This window comes from Macrobrachium rosenbergii, chromosome 13 (genome assembly GCF_040412425.1).
Source record: "Macrobrachium rosenbergii isolate ZJJX-2024 chromosome 13, ASM4041242v1, whole genome shotgun sequence".
NCBI lineage: Eukaryota > Metazoa > Arthropoda > Malacostraca > Decapoda > Palaemonidae > Macrobrachium > Macrobrachium rosenbergii.
The window spans coordinates 51559479-51577296 of NC_089753.1; the positions used below are offsets into that span (position 1 = coordinate 51559479).

General features: G+C 44.4%; 2 non-coding genes and 1 pseudogene across 2 annotated transcripts; all 3 read right to left on the reverse strand.

The window, feature by feature from the left end:
- LOC136845307 (myosin heavy chain, striated muscle-like) overlaps nucleotides 1-17818 on the reverse strand; it is a 58400-nt pseudogene that overhangs the window by 32898 nt on the left and 7684 nt on the right.
- Nucleotides 14807-14925, reverse strand: LOC136845366 (5S ribosomal RNA). Its single transcript, XR_010855157.1, has one exon. It is a non-coding gene; the product is annotated as a 5S ribosomal RNA (ribosomal RNA).
- On the reverse strand, nucleotides 16427-16532 carry LOC136845377 (U6 spliceosomal RNA). The gene has a single exon (XR_010855160.1). It is a non-coding gene; the product is annotated as a U6 spliceosomal RNA (small nuclear RNA).

The following is a 17818-nucleotide window of genomic DNA, read 5'->3' on the forward strand; positions in this document are numbered from 1 at the left end:
CCAAGTTGCCTCTTTTGAGAACCCTGTCGTAAATAAAGAGGCCAGTTCTACTGCACCGTCGCAGATGCCCCTATCCATGCAATCCACTACTCCTACCACATCATCCAAGAGCTCGGAAGGAAGATTAAAATCCTTAATCTTCCTGGCTAAGGCCGCTGTCGCCCAGTCCAGGAAGCTCACTATTTCAAGAGTCCGAAATACGCTCTTGAAAACTTGATCCAGTTCGGAGGACGTAAAGAAGACCTTCGCAGAATTAAGTGTGGTCCTCCTACTGGCATCCATGAGACTGAGAAGTCCCCTGCGCCGGAGGCAGCCACACCCAGGGAAAACATTTCCCAGTCTCGTACCAACTCGGTTACGGAAGGAACGACGAGGAGGAGGGGAAGACAGAAGACGTTCTTTACAATTTCCCTCTTCTCGGCCAGCCAAGCATCCATCTTCTTAAGGCCTTTCTTCGCCGAGACGGACAGGACAAGTTTGGTAAAGTCCGAAGAAGAAACAGAAGCCTTGTCCCTCTTGTACTGGGACCCAGGAGACGGAGGAGCCGCAGGCGAGAACGAATCAGGAAGTTCTCAATAAAGAACTTCAAGAGCTTCTTGTAAGAAGAGAGTTGCGGAGACTTCTCCTCCTTACACTGCTCCTCTAAGCCGAGAGGACTTCGTCAGAAACTGGGGATAAGTCCAGCAGGACAACATCTTCATCCAAGTCTCCTTGAACTGAAACTTGAGTTACACCCGGGGGCTGGAAGGCTCGTGACATATTCTTGCTGTGTCACCGAAAGAGTTTGAGCCTGTTGAGGAGCCATCGAGGCGCCAAAGGAGGCGCAGTTGATACAGCAACCGAAGGTGGCACCAAGGAGGAGCTGTCGGTACCACAACGACAGGTGGCGCCAATGAAGGCATAGCGCGCGCTACGGAGCGGCAGACAGAGTAGTCGAGGCGGGCGCCGCTGGTATCACAGGAGGCGCCAAAGGAGGCGCAATGGCACAGCAGCCAAAGGTGGCGCCAACGGAGGCGCTACCGGGCGACAGAACGAGGAGTTGAGGTGGCGCCGCTGGCATCGTGAGGAGGAGCCAAAGAAGAGACTTGATTTTTAGACAAAGTTGTAAAATCAAGTCCAAACGGGCGTTGATTCCGTCAATCACAAGCTGTTGAGGTCCATCGAATGCTGGAGCAGGCGCCACAGGAACAGGAGTCACAGGAGTCGCTGGCGCCAAAGGAGCAGACCTCTCAGATGCAATCGTCTTATAGGGAGGCTCAGCCGAAAACGAATGAGACGAGTCCGACAAAGAAAGCCTCTCCGGTTCTGCCCAAAAGCTACAGGAAGGGGTAGGATCCTCCAGAAGAGCCTTCTTCTTAGGAATCTTCAATGGTGAAAGCAGACGAGACCTCTTCAAAGGTCTAGAAGCGTGCAAAAAACGCCAACCTCTAGGCGGGAGGAACTCCAACTGGATCCACTCGACACTATCCGCTCCTCACCTTTTCGGTGGTGAGGGCCAGCAGCCTGAGAAGCGGCAACAGGACTGCTTGAGGGGGCAACTACTGGGAGCAGGTCCCACTCACCTCCTTTCAGCTTTCGGCATGCCTTCTCCCTGGAACCTGGGAGCCTGACAGGGCCTAGACCTGGGAGCGTGAATGGGCCGAGAAGCTACCTCCTCCACAACACTTACACAAGGCACAACACTTGCATTATCACTGCGGTCTACTAACCGCTGCAAATTGTCTCCCATTTTCTGCATGGAAGACATAAACGCATTAAGGACTGACACGGTATCAGGATTGGGAGAAACGGTGTCCGGGGCAGGTAAAACTACAGGAACTACAGGGGGAGCAGGGATAATAGGGTTTACGAAAACCTCTTGACTACCTCCTGACCTCGAAGACCTAGAAGAGGCCTTCCTAATCCTATCTCTTTCTAGCTTCTTCATGTACTTCCCCAAAGCACTCCAGTCAGACAAAGTTAGTAGTTCACACTCGTTACAAGTCAAATCAGCAGAACATTTTTGCCCCCTGCATGAAAAGCACGAAGTGTGTGCGGATCTAAACTAAGCTTTTAACAAGCCTGGTTTTGCAGCCTTTGCTGCAAAACCAGATACCACTAGAACCAGAATCAGACATAATAGTCTAACTAATAATAACGCTCAAGCAATAACTAGCGCCAGCAAAAACAACAAACCAAGTACTTCACCAAAAAGGAATTAGAAGTTCAAATTGTTGAGAAATACTACCAGCAGCAGAACTGTATTACCGGTTCGGCACGGCAAAAACTAATGACGTGTTCTTGGGACGGTTCCCGATACCCCAATAGAGGGCGGGGGTAGAAGGATCACCTTTTGTAACGATAGCGCTAGCGCGAAATTTGAATACTGCCGTGACGTCAAAGACGACAGCTATATGTAACTACCGGGTAAGTTGTATAAGTGAAAATCTTGATTAGCAGAAATGTTGAACGCCTCTGTGACGGAAAACAGAGCTGAGCATTGCTCTGTAGCCTTTTACGGTGGAAGAAGACCTTCCTAGAGAAGTCCTCAAGAAAAGAAGAAAATCAGCTATTTGAGGGATAGATGTCTGAGAAGACAAAACTCCGTTTCTTCTGCACCAGGTCCTAAAAATCTTCCATTTTGCCTGGTAGAGCTTCTTGGAAGAGGCATGTCTACATTTGGCAATGGTCTCTGCTGTCAATTGCAAAAAACCTTTCGCTTGGACAAGTCTACTGACAGTTGAAAGCCTGTCAGGGCCAGAGTGGACAGGCCTTGATGGAAAACCCTGCAGCGCAGTTGTTTGAGAAGACTTGGAATAGCAGAGAGGAGCCTTGGAAAGTCTACGAGGAGATCCAGAAGGTCTAGGAACCATTCCATCTGTGGCCAAAAGGGGGCCACCAGAATCATCCTTGCATTGCTGTTTGAACTTCTTGAGAACTTCCATTATCATTCCAAAGGGTGGAAAAGCATAAAGGTCCAGATTCAACCAATCTTGAATCATCGCATTTGTTGCCCATGCGAGAGGGTCTGGAACAAGGGAGCAGAACAGAGGTAGACGGTGATTTCAAGACATTGCAAGTAAGTCCAGGGTTGGTTGTCCCCATAATCTCCAAAGGTTAGAACAAACCCGACTGTCTAAGGTCCATTCTATCGGAAGGACTTGATTCCGGTGGCTTAGTTTTTCCGCCAGGACATTGCATTTGCCTTGGATAAACCTTGTGACTAGTTGGGTTTGGTTCTGGTCTGCCCAGAACCAAACCCAATTGTCTCTTCTGGCTCCTGCATATTACTTTGGCGGCCAATGTAGGGCCCTCGAAGAGAGAGTGTCAGTAAGATAACATAAATAACTGGTAAGATGGAAGGAGGAAATATGGGAGGTGAGAGTATAAAAGAACAGTTACCTGAAGTCTGTGCTACAGGTGACCAAACCAGAAACTTGAAACCTGAAATAGGAGAAATGAGATAGAAAAATAGAGAAAGCTTTTGAAAAATTTGGTAAGCAAATGGAACTGTTGGTTGGGCTGGTAGAAGCCTCAAGTGGGCATTCAATAAGAATAAGGACAGAGATAGGAGAATTAGTAGACAGACAAATAGCAAAAGTTATAAAAGGATTGGGAGATGGAGATATAGGAACAAAGGAGGATAAGAGTAAAGGAGCTATTCAAAAGGTACCCAGAAGAGACTTGGGAGCTGTTAGAGGTGGTTTGACAAGGGAAGAAAAAGATAGTTGGGTAGATGACGATAATCATGGATTAAGTAGTGAGGAGGAGGAAGATAAGACAGATAAGAAAAAGAGTCAAGGTAAGAAGCCTAAGATAAAACAAAAAGGGTATGAACAGACAAAAGATAGTTGGGACACAGAAAGTGACTTACTGGGAAGTAGTAGTGAGGAAGAGCAAGACAAAACCGATGAGACAACGATAGGGAACACTATGCTCCTTAGGGAACTTCCATGAACTGCTAAATATGATCTAAGAAATAGGAAGGATATTAAGGAATATTTGATTGAATATGAGAGATACTGCAGGCAAAAATATGGTAATAATAATCAGATATGGGCAAATCAGCTGGGAGAGTTTTTGGAGGGAAGATTGAAGGAATATTGTAAGTGCATGTGTGAGTGTGAACTACCACATGATATCTTAAAAGATAGGATAATCAGACAAGTCTATAGGATGAAGGTAGTACTGTATATAAGGAAGATAACTGCTTTGAAGATGCAAAGAATGAAACCTGGAGGAGAGGTAGTATAATATTCCCACAGATTGGAAACATTAGCAAGAAAGAAATCTGGGGACAAAGATATTAAATAAAATAAGAAATTTTATTTTGGTAACAATACCCCAAAAAATATGTAGAAACATTAATGTGAAATGAAAAGAAGGTAAGAAATGGGCTGGTAAAAGTATGAATTGGAAGGATGTCTTAGAAATTTTAGAAGATTTACAGTATGATTGTGAAGAGGAAAAAGAGAAATGTAGTAGGTGATAAGTCATATAGAGATGCTCTGATAATTGGAGATATTAAGGTAGTATGGAAGTTATTGGAGGAATACCAGAAGGGTGAACAATCCAGAGACACAAGTGGCCAAAATAGTAATGGTAGAAATAATTGGAACAGGGATGGAAGTAGAAGTAGGGAAAGATACTGAAATGTAAATGTGAGAGGACAGTACTTTAATGGAAATAGGTCTAGTGGAAATGTAAGAAGACCCCAAATGAGGATGAGCGTCGGGGAGAAAAAATGTTTCATATGTGGGAGAATAGGACCTGAAAAATCAGCTTGCCGATGGGCAATGAGTACTTGTTTTGGTTGTGGAGAAAAGGGCCATTTAATTAAAGATTGTCGGAAGGTAGATAAGTTGAAATGTTTTGGTTATAGACAGGCTGATCATAGAATAAAGGACTGCCAAAGTGGTAGAAGTGGGAGTCTGAATGTGGCAATTGTGGAGGAAAGGGGCATTTTGCTAGAATGTGCAAGTCCCAGGACTGTAATGGTTGCAGAAAGGATGGGCATCCAATGGAGTTGTGCAGAAGTAAGGGTGTAAGTCAAGGAAACTAGATGTGAAGAGGGTTTAATGTGGTGAATCCTCTGATGTGAAAGGGATGGATGCATCAAATGTACAGTGAACACCCCATATTCGCGGGGAATGCGTACCACACCCTCCCCCACGAATAGCTAAAATCAGCGAATACTTAAAACCCCTCTAAAAACACTTAGAACTGCCCCTTTTGATAGTTGAAACACAAGAAAAACCTGTAAAAATGCTTATACCTGAGTATTTTAATAGTTTTATCACAAAAAGTGCATTTATTCATGAAAATTATACGAAAATATAGTAATTAGTGAATATTTCTCAGTGAAAATACCTGAATGGGCGAATTTTCTGCGAATAATGGCTAGATATGTTCCACAGAGAAATGCTGAATGCGTGAGTCCGCGAATCATGAGAACGCGAATACGGGGGGTTTACTGTAAGTGGAAAGTCTGAAAGTCTGGAAAAGGGTGGAACCGTTGTTTGTGTGCGTTGATAGAATGTGGTGGAGTAGTTTTGAGAGTGCTGGTGGATACCGGTTGCGGAGGAAATGTGCGTATGAGAGACTGGAGGAGGGTTTGGTAAGAAGAGAAGACTGTGGTGGTTGTGTTAAGGGTATTGGAGTGTAAGGAGTCTGTTAGAACTGCTGGCATACAGATGGAGGAGAATGACTTTTGTGTTGTTGATGGGGCCAGCAGGAAGTACGATATGTTGTTGGGATATGGTTTTTGAAAAAGAATAAGATAAGAATATGTCCAGGTAAGGAAATGATAGAAATCAGAATAAGAAAAGAAACTAATGTACAATTATATGTCCAAAAGACGGTAAAATTGAGGGGAAAGTGATCTCAGGAGTAGAGACATATCCCTTGGAGAATGTAAAATTGCCAAATGAAGAGGGTCAAATAGTTAGTGTGAAAATAGGATGGAATGAGAATGTTGGCGTAGAAGTAAACAAAGCTGGAATAATGTATACGGTAGAAGGAGGCGATGCTTGTTATAAAATAAAAAGACAAGCTCATGTATTTGATGGGATATTAGATATGAGTACAGTAAACCCTCCGTATTCGCGGTCTCACTATTCAAGGACTCACGTATTTGCAGATTTCTCTGTGGAACGTATCTACCCATTATTCGCAGAAAATTTGCCCATTCGGGATATTTTTCACTGAGAAATATTCACTAATTACTGTATTTTCATATAATTTTCATGACTAAATGCACTTTTTGTGATAAAACTATTAAAATAGTCAGGTACAAGCATTTCTTGAGGGTTTTTTGTGTTTAAACTATCAAAATAGGCAGTTCTAAGTGTTTTCAGAGGGATTTTAAGTATTCACAGATTTTAGCTATTTGCGGGGGTGCGGTACTCATCCCCTGCGAATAAGGGGGTTTACTATAATCTGAAAGTCTGTGTACAGATATGTGGAAATACCAATAAGTAGCGATGGAGGGGAATGCGTTGTAAAGATAAATTAGGAACTATAAACAGTGTCATAGATTTAAGTGGTAATGGTTATAATGGGGAAAGCGAAGTAATGGTTGGTGGTGAAAAGTTACAGGGATTGACTAAGGAAAAATTAAGGGAAAAAGTAAAGCTGTGTGCGACGCTAAGCAATACAGAAAAACAAGTGTACAATATGGTATTGAGTCAGGGTGATGAAGATTTTGGAACCACGAAATCAACAGAATTTAGAATAAAGTTGACTGACCAGACACCAATTTACCAAAGACCCAGACATTTTCCCACCCCAGTGATGAAAGAGACTGAACAGCAGTGTGAGCAGTTAGAGAGAGGAGGAGTGGTAGGGTTGAGTGAGTGTATGTTATACTCCTATTGTACCAGTAAGAAAACCGGATGGAAAGTTGAGAATGTGTACTGTATAGATTATCGGAGAATGAATGAGGTGACAGGAAAAGAGCGGAGTGTGTGTATAGTATGCAAGGGATGAAGGTATTTACCAAGATGGATCTGGTAAGGGGTATTACCAGATGCCAGTCGCCGAAGATTCCCAGCCAATAACTGCCCTTAGTACATCTAAGAAACACTATCAGTTCAGAAATGATATTTTAATGATAAAATAAAGTTTGTTCATACTTACCTGGCAGATATATATATAGCTGTATTCTCCGAAGTCCGACAGAATTTCAAAACTCGCGGCACACACACAGTGGCCGGGCAGGTGGTTAGTACCCATTCCCGCCGCTGGGAGGCGGGTATCAGGAACCATTCCATTTTCTATTCAGATTTTCTAATGCCACTGACTCCTGAGGGGAGGAGGAGGGCAATATGAATATATATATCTGCCAGGTAAGTATGAACAAACTTTATTTTATCATTAAAATATCATTTTGTTCATGAGACTTACCTGCCAGATATATATATAGCTGAATACCACCTTTGGAGGGGGGTAGAGACAGCCAAGAATTAGGGAAAAACCAAGTATTGGTAAAATTATTTTGGTTCCTTATCTGATAGCATAGCTGACTGAGTGGTTACTGTCACTCTAGTCTGCTTCTGCTTTACTAGAGACCCCAGCGAGGTAGTGACCTATATAGCTGGCGACTTCTAGATGATCTGTCAACGGGGGCGTGACCACAATGTGACTAGATCATAGACCATACAAAGAGAACAAAAGAGCATTACTAACCACCTAACCAACACCTAAAGCGTTAGTTTGCAAAGGATTGGGAAGACTGCCTCCAGTAGTCGACCCAACAACCATAAAAACACAATTAAAAGGGGATAGGATCAGAGTTACCCCCTGTCCCCAAGGTTGCTGAAGCAGCAATGTATGGTCCCAGCGAAAAGCAATTTTCGTATGCTACCTAAACATCTTGCCAAGAGTGTGAGGCAAACACCGAATTGACTTCGCCAAAATGTGGCACTAAGAATGTCACTGAGTACCATATTTTTCTTGAACGCCATGGAGGTAGCAACTGCCCTCACCTCGTGAGCGTTAACTCTCAACAACTTGAAGTTGGAGTCGTCACAACTAGAGTGTGCGTCCTTAATGACGTCCCTAATGAAGAATGCCAGTGCATTCTTCGACATAGGTTTAACTGGTTGCCTCACAGAACACCATAAAATATTCAAGGGACCACGAGTGTCCTGTGTTCTTTTAAGGTAGTACTTGAGAGCTCTAACTGGACATAGAACTCCCTCAGGTTCCTGTCCAATAAGGTCTGCTAAACCTTTAATTTCAAAGTGTCTAGGCCAAGGGTTAGAAGACCTATCATTCTTAGCCAAGAACTTAGGGCTTAAAGAATAGACAGCATTGTGTTCCTTGAAGCCCACATGACGGCCTCGAACTTCGCTCACTCTCTTCGCCAGAGCCGCGAGGAATGCCGTTTGAGTAACATCCTTAAGAGATGCAGAGTGGAGAGGCTCAAAAGACTAAACATCAAAACTTGAGCATTACGTCCAAGTTCCAAGCAGGGGAATTAGCTGAGGAACCTTGGACGTCTTGAAAGAGCTCGTAAGATCGTGGAGGTCCTTATTGTCAGACAAAGCTAATCCTCTGTGTCTGAATACAATCGAAAGCATGCTCCGATAACACTTGATAGTCGGAACTGCTATATCGAGTTTTTTCTCTTAAGTAAAGGAGAAAATCCGCAACCTGGCTCACAGTGATAGAGGAAGAGGAAAAGCCCTTCTTTCTACACCAACCTTTGAAGGTTGCTCACTTCGCTAGATATATCCTTTAGATGAAGAACTTCTGGCTCTAGCGATGGCCCGTGCCACCTGGCCAGAAAAACCCCTTCGCTCTGACCAAGTTTCGATAGTCTGAAAGCAGTCAGGTTCAGAGCGGGAGATTCAAAGATATCTCGTGAAGTGGGTTTGTATGAGCAGGTCTGCTCTCATAGGAAGGGTCCTCGGAACGTCTACCAACCAGAAGAGAAACTCCGAGAACCAGTGGTTCGAAGGCCAAAACGTGGGATGATGAGTCATCCTCGTCCCTTGTGAGGCCGCGAACTTGCGATATGACTTCTCCCAGAATTTAGAACGGGGAAAAGGCGTAAACATCTATTCCCCGTCAATCCCAGGGAAGAGCAACTATCGCAACTGCCCCAGGGTCGAGTACAGATGAGCTTTATAGAGGGAGCCTCGCTGTTCTTGAGGTCGTGAAAATATCCACAAGATGGCGACCCCAAAATTTCAAAAATCTTGGCAAACCTCCTGATGAAGGGTCCATTCCTTCGGCAGGAGTTGATGGCGCCAACAGAGCAGGTCTGCTCGAACATTTTCGACCCCCAACAAAATGAGAATCGAAATGTTGCGAGCATAGGCTCAAAGAATAATCTCTCTTGCAAGGCTGAACAGGGAACAAGTAGTATTGTCCGAGTTTGCTAGAACTACACGATTGCAAACTTGGACCTCGAAGAATTGGGAGAGCTAAAAGATAGCCGCCAAATCTTTGAAGTCGATGTGCCAGGACACCTGTTCCTCTCTCCAGGTTCCTAACACTTCCTCTCCCTCTAGTGTTGCCCCCCAACCTGTTGACGACCCGTCGGAAAAACAACACTAGGTTGGGGTTCAGAAGCTTGAGGGAGATCCCTTTCTGCAATTTCGTTGGATCGAGCCACCACCACAGATCCTCTTTATATAAGGAAGAATTCTCAATTCCTCTTTCAAGTCTTCCTTGCTTTGCCAGTTCTCCAACAAAAAGAACTGAAGAGGCCTGAGATGCAGACTCCCAGAAAAACAAACTTCTCCAGCGAGGAAATGGTCCCCAGCAGACTCATTCCTTCCTTCACCTAGCATGTTTCCTTTTCCAAGAAGGCCGAGACTTTACGTACATAGAAGTTGCCGTTCTTGCGACGGAGGCGCTATAAAAGCCGCTGAATAGATCTGAATTCCCAGACACAATGGACAGTGAGGGGATCAGCTGCGACTTCTCCACAGACCAGAAGTCCCAGGGACTTCACGAGTTGCAGAGTCAACTTAGGTCCTCCAGATAATTGCATATTTCATCAACCAATCGTTCAGATAGTGAGAACAAGCATGAAATTTTGCAACTGCATCTTTAAAGTTTTTCATCAGAAAAGGGCGCAAAATGCGGCGCCAAAATTTAATCTGGTGTTGTTCCAAGATCACCCATCCAGTATCGACAGATTTTGACCTAATTTTTCACTAGAATGGATGTATTTGCTTCTAGCAATATGGTAAAGCTCTTCCATACTATTTCTTGTGAATATTATGTTTCAAGACAACCAGTACAGTTTACCTTTAAATATGGGGGCTATATGGCTGCAAGAAAAGGTAGAAACAATAATTATAATGAGAAATAATGCCCGTTCAACAATTAGTTTTAAGGTCATGGATCTTGAACTTTTCTTCGGGTTTTAGACCTGTTGAGGCCATCTCCGAATAACTCATCAATTTTGAAGGAAAATTAATAAATGTAAAAGAACAACCAGTCCAATATCTGTTCACACAACTCAGGGCAACACTGTTGACATTACTTTGTGTAACTCAGAATGGGGTTCAGTGCCAACAAATCCAGCTTTACTAATCCTGTAGTCTTAGACAGTAGTTGTAGTAAGTTTAGTTTAGTGTCCCAAACTTTCTAACGTCCCCAGACCAGCTATAGTTCCAGGCATACCTGAATAGACAGGATGTGCCAGGGAGAGCCGAGCCACACCTTGGGTATGGGGCTGTACATGATGGTTCATGTACTTACCCGGATGGTGTACAGATCAGCACGGGACTTAAATGGCACTGGATGAATGATCGGGCTAGGTGTAAGGAGACCAGTTTGAACCTAAGTTGAATCCCATACAGGAATTTTTTGCTTTGTTTACTTTAAAAGGATAATGGCCTTAATCAAAAGTGAAATCATGGCAGAATTGATGCCAATCAATATTGAGCAGTAGAAAAACAAACTGGAGTTTGTGTTGTCTTTGTCAGAAGGACAAAAGAGGTGAGCACTTGACATTTTTGCAAGTCATCATGTCCTAGACCATGATGGGTACACAATGCTGGCAAGGAACATTCCCATGTTTTGAAATTAATGAAATTTGATAATGGATCCAGCAATTCTTGGATGAAGGTGATGGCATAGATTTCAGGAAAAAATGCAGCAAAATACCATGTGAACTTTTTTGTTTAACAACACTAAACTTCACCGCAAGAAAGCGACAATCCAATGACTAGACCAGCAACACTGAGACTGCAAAATTCTCGAACCAGTCATGACAATGAATTTCAATTTTCGTGAGAAAGTGGCACCTGCATCTGATCTCAGACAGGCTAGTACTAAAGGGCCTTGACTTGAAATTGCGTGAATTGCAGAGATACTTAGTGATGGCAAGCTCAGCCCCTTTGACTGGTGGGGATGTCATTGCACAGGAGTTTTAAGTATCACCATGCCTGATTTTCTAACAGAAAATCATTCCTCACCTGAGGGGAGCCTTGAGAAAGACCAAAATAGCACTGAGTCAGAATCAGATGTGTATCCCAGTTCTGTCAGAACTGATGACATACATTGTTAAAAAACAACCTTTGTTCAGATGATCCAGTCACATTTCCTGCCAGATATATGCCACCTCTACCAACAACTTCTGGAACAATTAGGTGTAGAGTCACCCAGTAAATTCCACGAGACTCAAAGACAAATTATTGGCAGAAATTCCAGAACTTGAGGTTCATAAATCTGAAAAAATGGTAGAGATGTATTACTTGCATTTCAAAAGGATGTGGGAAAAAGCACTTGCTCAATCATCTGATCTTTCAGAGGCAGTTATCATTGCTAAAGCAGCAAATATTCTTAGAAAGTCTATACTTGATCATCAGTCACGGTTTGATGGCACATTTTCTGAGGCTTTGTAGAAATCTGTGCCTCCCTCCTGCTCCAGTTTGTAGGATGGTTGAGCATGGGGCTGACCATCAAGTCACAGTTACGATTTGGAGCATCAAAGTCAGACCAGGCCATTGCACAGCTCATATGCAGTTCAACTAGACTCCCGATACAAAGAGGAGCAACAACTCATAGACACTCCAAAGACAGAAAACACCATTAAAGTCTACATGGGACTCAAGTTATGCCAAAAACCAGGAAAAGAAACATTTGAAATGCTACATCAGTATGGCCTCAGTATCTCTTATGACAGAGTACTGGAGGTCTCTGCTAGTTAGGAGATGCCACATTTTAGCAAAATGTGGAGGAGGGTTGGTCTGTCCTAGCACTGAAAAATGAAAGGGTTGTTCACCACTGCAGTGATGGACAACATCGACCAGCAACCCATCTGCACCTCGTGAAGCATGCTAACTCCTTCCATGGAACTTGAAGCATCTCCACAATTTCGTCACCCCACCAAGGAGAACACTGGACAGGAAAGACATGCAATGAAAGTTTGCACCTGAAGAAATGCCAGGTCGCATGCCTGAATTCGGACACATTCACAAACATCTCACCAGCTTGCCTTTCAAACAAAGAACCCTGTGCCACCAAACAAACATACCAATGCCACCCACAGACATTGCCCACCCCAGCTCAGCAGAACTTTACAGACACACCTTGACAGAGGCCGCTCTAAATTTCAATTTTCAGACTCTTCCCAAACAATGGTTCCTTCTATGAGCCGCAAAAGAAGAACAGAACTGACTTCTTCAGGCAAAGAAGCTGCCCTAGAACAGTCAAAGCAGAAACTTCTGAAGGAGGATTGCCAGCTTTTCTCAAACCTATTTATTCCTGTCAGAGCCGTGAAGGTGATCTGCAGGAATTCTTCAGCACTTGAGAATCAAACATTCCCAGCTTCCCTTAGTGAGGGCATAGGCTGTACACATGTCAGAAGTCTCAGCTGACCTTCTCCTGGAGAGTCATGTTACACTAGGAAGACAAAGAACCAAAGACTAATGTCCTCATTGTAGATGGATCAGCTTTGGAGTCCATGCCTTGCCACCAAAGAAAGGAAAGACCTTTGAAGGCTATAGCACTTCTTGCCTGTGATACAATCCTAAATCAGCTACAAGGATCATCACATCTTGTATTACGCCATAGTACATCCAGCCTCAAAGCTGAGACACAGGCTCCAACGTGGTCAAGGACAAAGCAAGGTGACAGACAAGAACACTTTTCCATCCAACTGCATACAATAGACACGATGCCAACAAGACAGAGTTGTTCCAACTGGCTTGAAAGTTGCCCAGATGTCTGCCTACAAATGTTTTCATTCCACGTAAAGGGAGAAAATCCTCAACCTGGCTAGTCTTCAGGGACTGGAAAAGGCTCTCATGAGAAGAAAAACCCCTTCTTTCTACAAGCCAACCTTTGCCACAGAACATGGAGCCAAGATAGATATATCCTTAAAGCAAATGACACAGATGTTCTTGTCGTTGCAGTCAGTGCTTTCCACTCTCCACAATCAGAGAAAACCCATTTGGCTCAAGGCCAGAGCCTTTGGATTGCTGTCTGACATGAGCAGTCAACTCTTCAGGCCAGGAGAAGGTGAATGGCATATCTCGTGAAGTGGGTTTTGCTGTGAGCAGTGTCTGCCTTCATGGGCAAGGGCAAGAAGACTACTGGCAGACATGGAACATCTTTCCAGAGAACCAGTGGTTCTCCAAACTGAGTCACTACCCTCTCAGAGTGGAAGAGAGTCATCCTGAAGGTCCTTGGAGAGGTTTGTCATACTTATGTATGAAAGATCCCCACTTTGGCACTGTGGATGAGGCTAGACATCTATGTTTCCAGTCAAACAAAGGGCATAAGGCCATTCCACCAACCAGGAGCTCTCCCTCCAACACACCAAGCGTGCTTTACACAAAGGCTGGTTGTTCTTGAGGTCAGGTGACCCAAATCAGCCCAGCCAGAGACCCTGCTGAGTGGGGATGGCAAAATTTCAGCAAAGTCCTCTGGACAACCAACTCAGCCCCCTGATGAAGGGTTGCCATTCCTTAGACAAATGTGGATGCAAAGCAGGCTGTCGGGAAAGGTCTGCTACAACATTTTCTTCCCTGCACAAAACTTGTGCACTTGCAAATGAAGTCTAGATAAATATTGCCCTCTCTTCAGTAGATAATAATCTCATCCTTGCAAGGCTGACCTTCTTAGGGAACAAGGTGTAGGTTGAGAGACCTTTGCATAGATTGCACCAACGTTTAGTCCGTATTTCTCTTCTTTTCTTTTTTTATGGTTACAGTCTTAGACACAATGTTGTATGTGACCATACCATTACTATTTCTTTGAAAATAGCATATTAGTTAAACTGTTCTCTCTCCAGAATATACCATTAAATAAAAACAGTTGGTCTCGGAAAACGTGTTGCTAGCAACCTGTGGATAGAAAAAAACTTCGGAAAAACAACCATTTTGTACAGAATCTTGGTTATAATTCATTTTAGTAGGGTTTTCACCATAAGATCCTCTTGGTATGGAACATTTTTATAACCTAAAAGTCGTCAGGTTTAAAAAAAAAACTGGCATATTCCAGGCCAATAGATGCTCCCAAACCAGAAAACAAACTTCTCCAGCGATAGATGGTCCCCAGCAGACTCATTTTGAAAAATAGCCGCCATGTTTCCTTTTCAGAAGGCCAGCGCCCTTTTCTAAGAGAGTTGCGTTCTTCTTAGGAATGTTTGATCCAAATTTCATGGCTTGAGGGTTTCAGCTATCTGAACGATTTTACCAGAAGTCCCTGAGTTGCACTAACTGAAGGTCCTCCAGATACCCCGCCCGACGACGCTCGAATCAACCAGTCGTCCAAGTAGAGTGAGATCCTGACGTGCGACAGGTGCAACTGCATTGCAACGTTTTTCATGAGACGTAAACACCCTCGGAGCAAAATGTGACGCCAACAGCATCTGGTGTTCCCAGGCGGTCACCCATCCAAGTACTGACCAGACCCAACGTTGCTTAACTTCGCTGATCGGACGAGAAGCGGTGTTTTCAACGTGGTATGGCCGTTGTGCAGAGTCCAAAGCAGAGAGCCCTGAACTGGTACGTCTAGTCCCCCAAGACAACCTGAGATACTTCATCGAACGTGGATGAATTGGGGCGTGAAGATAAGTATCTTGGAGATCCAAAGATACCATCCAATCCCCGGGATGAAGGGCTCCTAGTATTGACTGCGAGGTCTCCATCTTGAACTTTTCCTTCCGGACCAAGTTGTTCGACCTGTTGACGTCCAAGACGGGTCTCCAGCCTACTGAAAGTTTTGGGACTAGAAACAATCTGTAGTAAAATCCCGGGAACACCGAGTCAAGACCTGTTCCACTGCTCTCCGCTCGAACATCTGTTCGAGCAGGTCAAACAATTTTCTGTTTGACAGGAAGGCAGTTGGGAAACAAAAAACAAAGGAGGAGGAGACAGGAAGGGAATCAAGTAACCTCTCTCTAACAGTAGGAGGGACCAAACGTCTGCCCCCTCACTCTTTCCAGGCTTGTGCAAAATGAAGCCTGGTTGCAAAGGGAGTCTGGAGATGAAAGAAGTCACTTGCTACCTCTCTGAAGTGACATTCCTTCAGGGAAAAAACTCTCTCGTGGTGCGGGTCTCGTGTTGCTTCCCATGGAAGCCCCTTTGTTAGGCAAACATTTAGCTTTCGTTTACTTTTTGTATCATTGAGATCGGTGCAATCGTTATGAAGGAGATGCAGTTTGAATGTCGATAACTTTAGTTTTGAGAAAAACGATATTTTTGCTTCTCTGTGTATTTATTTGCTTGCCGTTACACAGTTTGATGTTTTTATGACATAATGAAAAGCCAAAAATAGACCTGCAAAGTAATATAACTTCGCTAAATGAAGCTAAATGAAGCGAGTGTCAAAACACGGCTCAGGTTGGGCAGCGCGACGTTTTACTTAGTCAAGCTCTGAGCTGCTACTGACTGACTGCCACTGACTGCCCTGCGGCATTCCTGTCTTTCGCTGATGCGTACTATGTCCACAGGGTTGCCATAGATCGCATTAGTTATTATTTCATAGCTAAAAGGAAATTACCACCGATATACTGACAATATCATTACATTATATGAAAAATGTAATTTGACTATGATAGGGTTACTGTTTTGTTTATAACTCCTAACTGTGGCGAACTTTTAAATAAAACTTTCTGAGAAGATAGTCAGGATATGTATGATGCCATATATAAAATATCCCAGAAAATTTGATTTCCGATTTTTTTCGTCAAACGCTCCCCTTAAGACAAAGACAACTGCGAAGGTGGAGAGAGAGGAGCCGAAGGTTGAAAAGTCTCAGGAAACAGATCCTTAAGAAAAAAGCCAGAGTCTGATAATCAGAGGAAGAAGAAGACGAAAGAAGTTTCTCTTCATACAAAGGCTGTGACGAAAGAGGATGTTCTTCCGCAGCTGGCGGGTCTTGAGTGAGTGGTGAAAGTAGTTCCGATTCGCCGATACGTAAGCGGGAACTCCCGCGAACGAAGAAGTCGTCAACTAGAGTACGTATAGTAAACATAAAAAATGTGGAACGCTTCACGATTAGCGTGTCATCCTTGCGCAGGAGCCATGCTAATCTTCTCTGTATCGTTCCAATTTTAGTATATGTACTGCCGAAGCAAGTACTGGCTAAATTAAGAAGGACATCAGATGTTGAAGCGGGTAGTTGTGCGACATGATGAACAACTGGAGCGGCGTCAACACAAGACTTGAAGCTATATACGGCGAAGCGCGCGGAGCGTCATGGCGTGACGCGAGAGGCTCCGTGGCAAGTACTAGAAGAGAGTTACAGCGTGGCGCGCGCGGCGTCATGGCTAGCGCGCGCCGAAAGGCCAAGGTGAGGCGCGTGAAGCGTGAGAAGCGCACGAAGAGCAAGAAGACGCGCTCCTGGCGCGAGACAAGAGAAAAGGCCAACACCTCAACTCGGGAAGACGAATAGGAAGCCACTAAACACTCTCTCTAGACGACAGACGCTCTGTATCGCCCGAAGCGGGAGACGAAGGTGAAAGTCTGTACCTCTTAACAGGCAGATTCGACTCTTGAAAGGTTCATGAGAGCATCCAGCTGTTGTTGCAAACCCAACAAAATCTTACGCGTTGGAGAAGCCACTCTCTCGGAGAAGGGCTGAACCTCAGAGAAGGAAAGGGGCAAAGAGACGTATACTTCCTTCCACAGGGAAGAAGCTCCAGCCCTTGCCTTAGCGCGACAGGGGTCGAGTAGCGTGATCATTCGAAAAACACTTTATTCTCTTCTGCAGAGGAATATCCACGCAACTTTCGGGGAAGAGTACAAACGTCTAGAGGAAGAGGACGTGAAGCGTCCTCTCCTCTAAGCTTCTCTTAAGAGGGCGAGAGTCCAACCGAGAGCTCCAACCCCGTGGCGGGAGGACGTGTCGGAGGACGAGAAGCAATCCTTCAGGATGCGTGCCTGAGCACGATCCCTGGCAGCCTGGGTAGCGTCATCAGGACCTGCCAAGGGACGCCAGATCGCTGGGAAGCCCCCGTAACCCTCATGCGGCTTTCGACATGCCCCCTCCTGGTCCTGGGAGTTCGACAGAGGTCCAGGCCTAGAGGCATTATAGGGCCGATCTGACGCCCCCTCCACAACACTAGGGCACTAGCACTAACACTATGCGTTTGAATTGCATTCACTTTAGTTTCAAGAGCACGCATTGAACTAACCCTCAAACAAAACAAGGGAATTACTGATCTTCTGCAGCAACAAACTGGAGATGGGTAAAGGTCCAATAAAATCACAGCACACAGAAACCACAAAACAAAATTTCAACCAAACCCTCCACCAAGGATGAACAAAAAAGAGACACATGCACCATCAATATCACGCTCCCAAACAAAAGCATAGAGGAATTTGTTCACTTTCCAGGTTGGACCTCAGACTGCCCAAGACCTCAT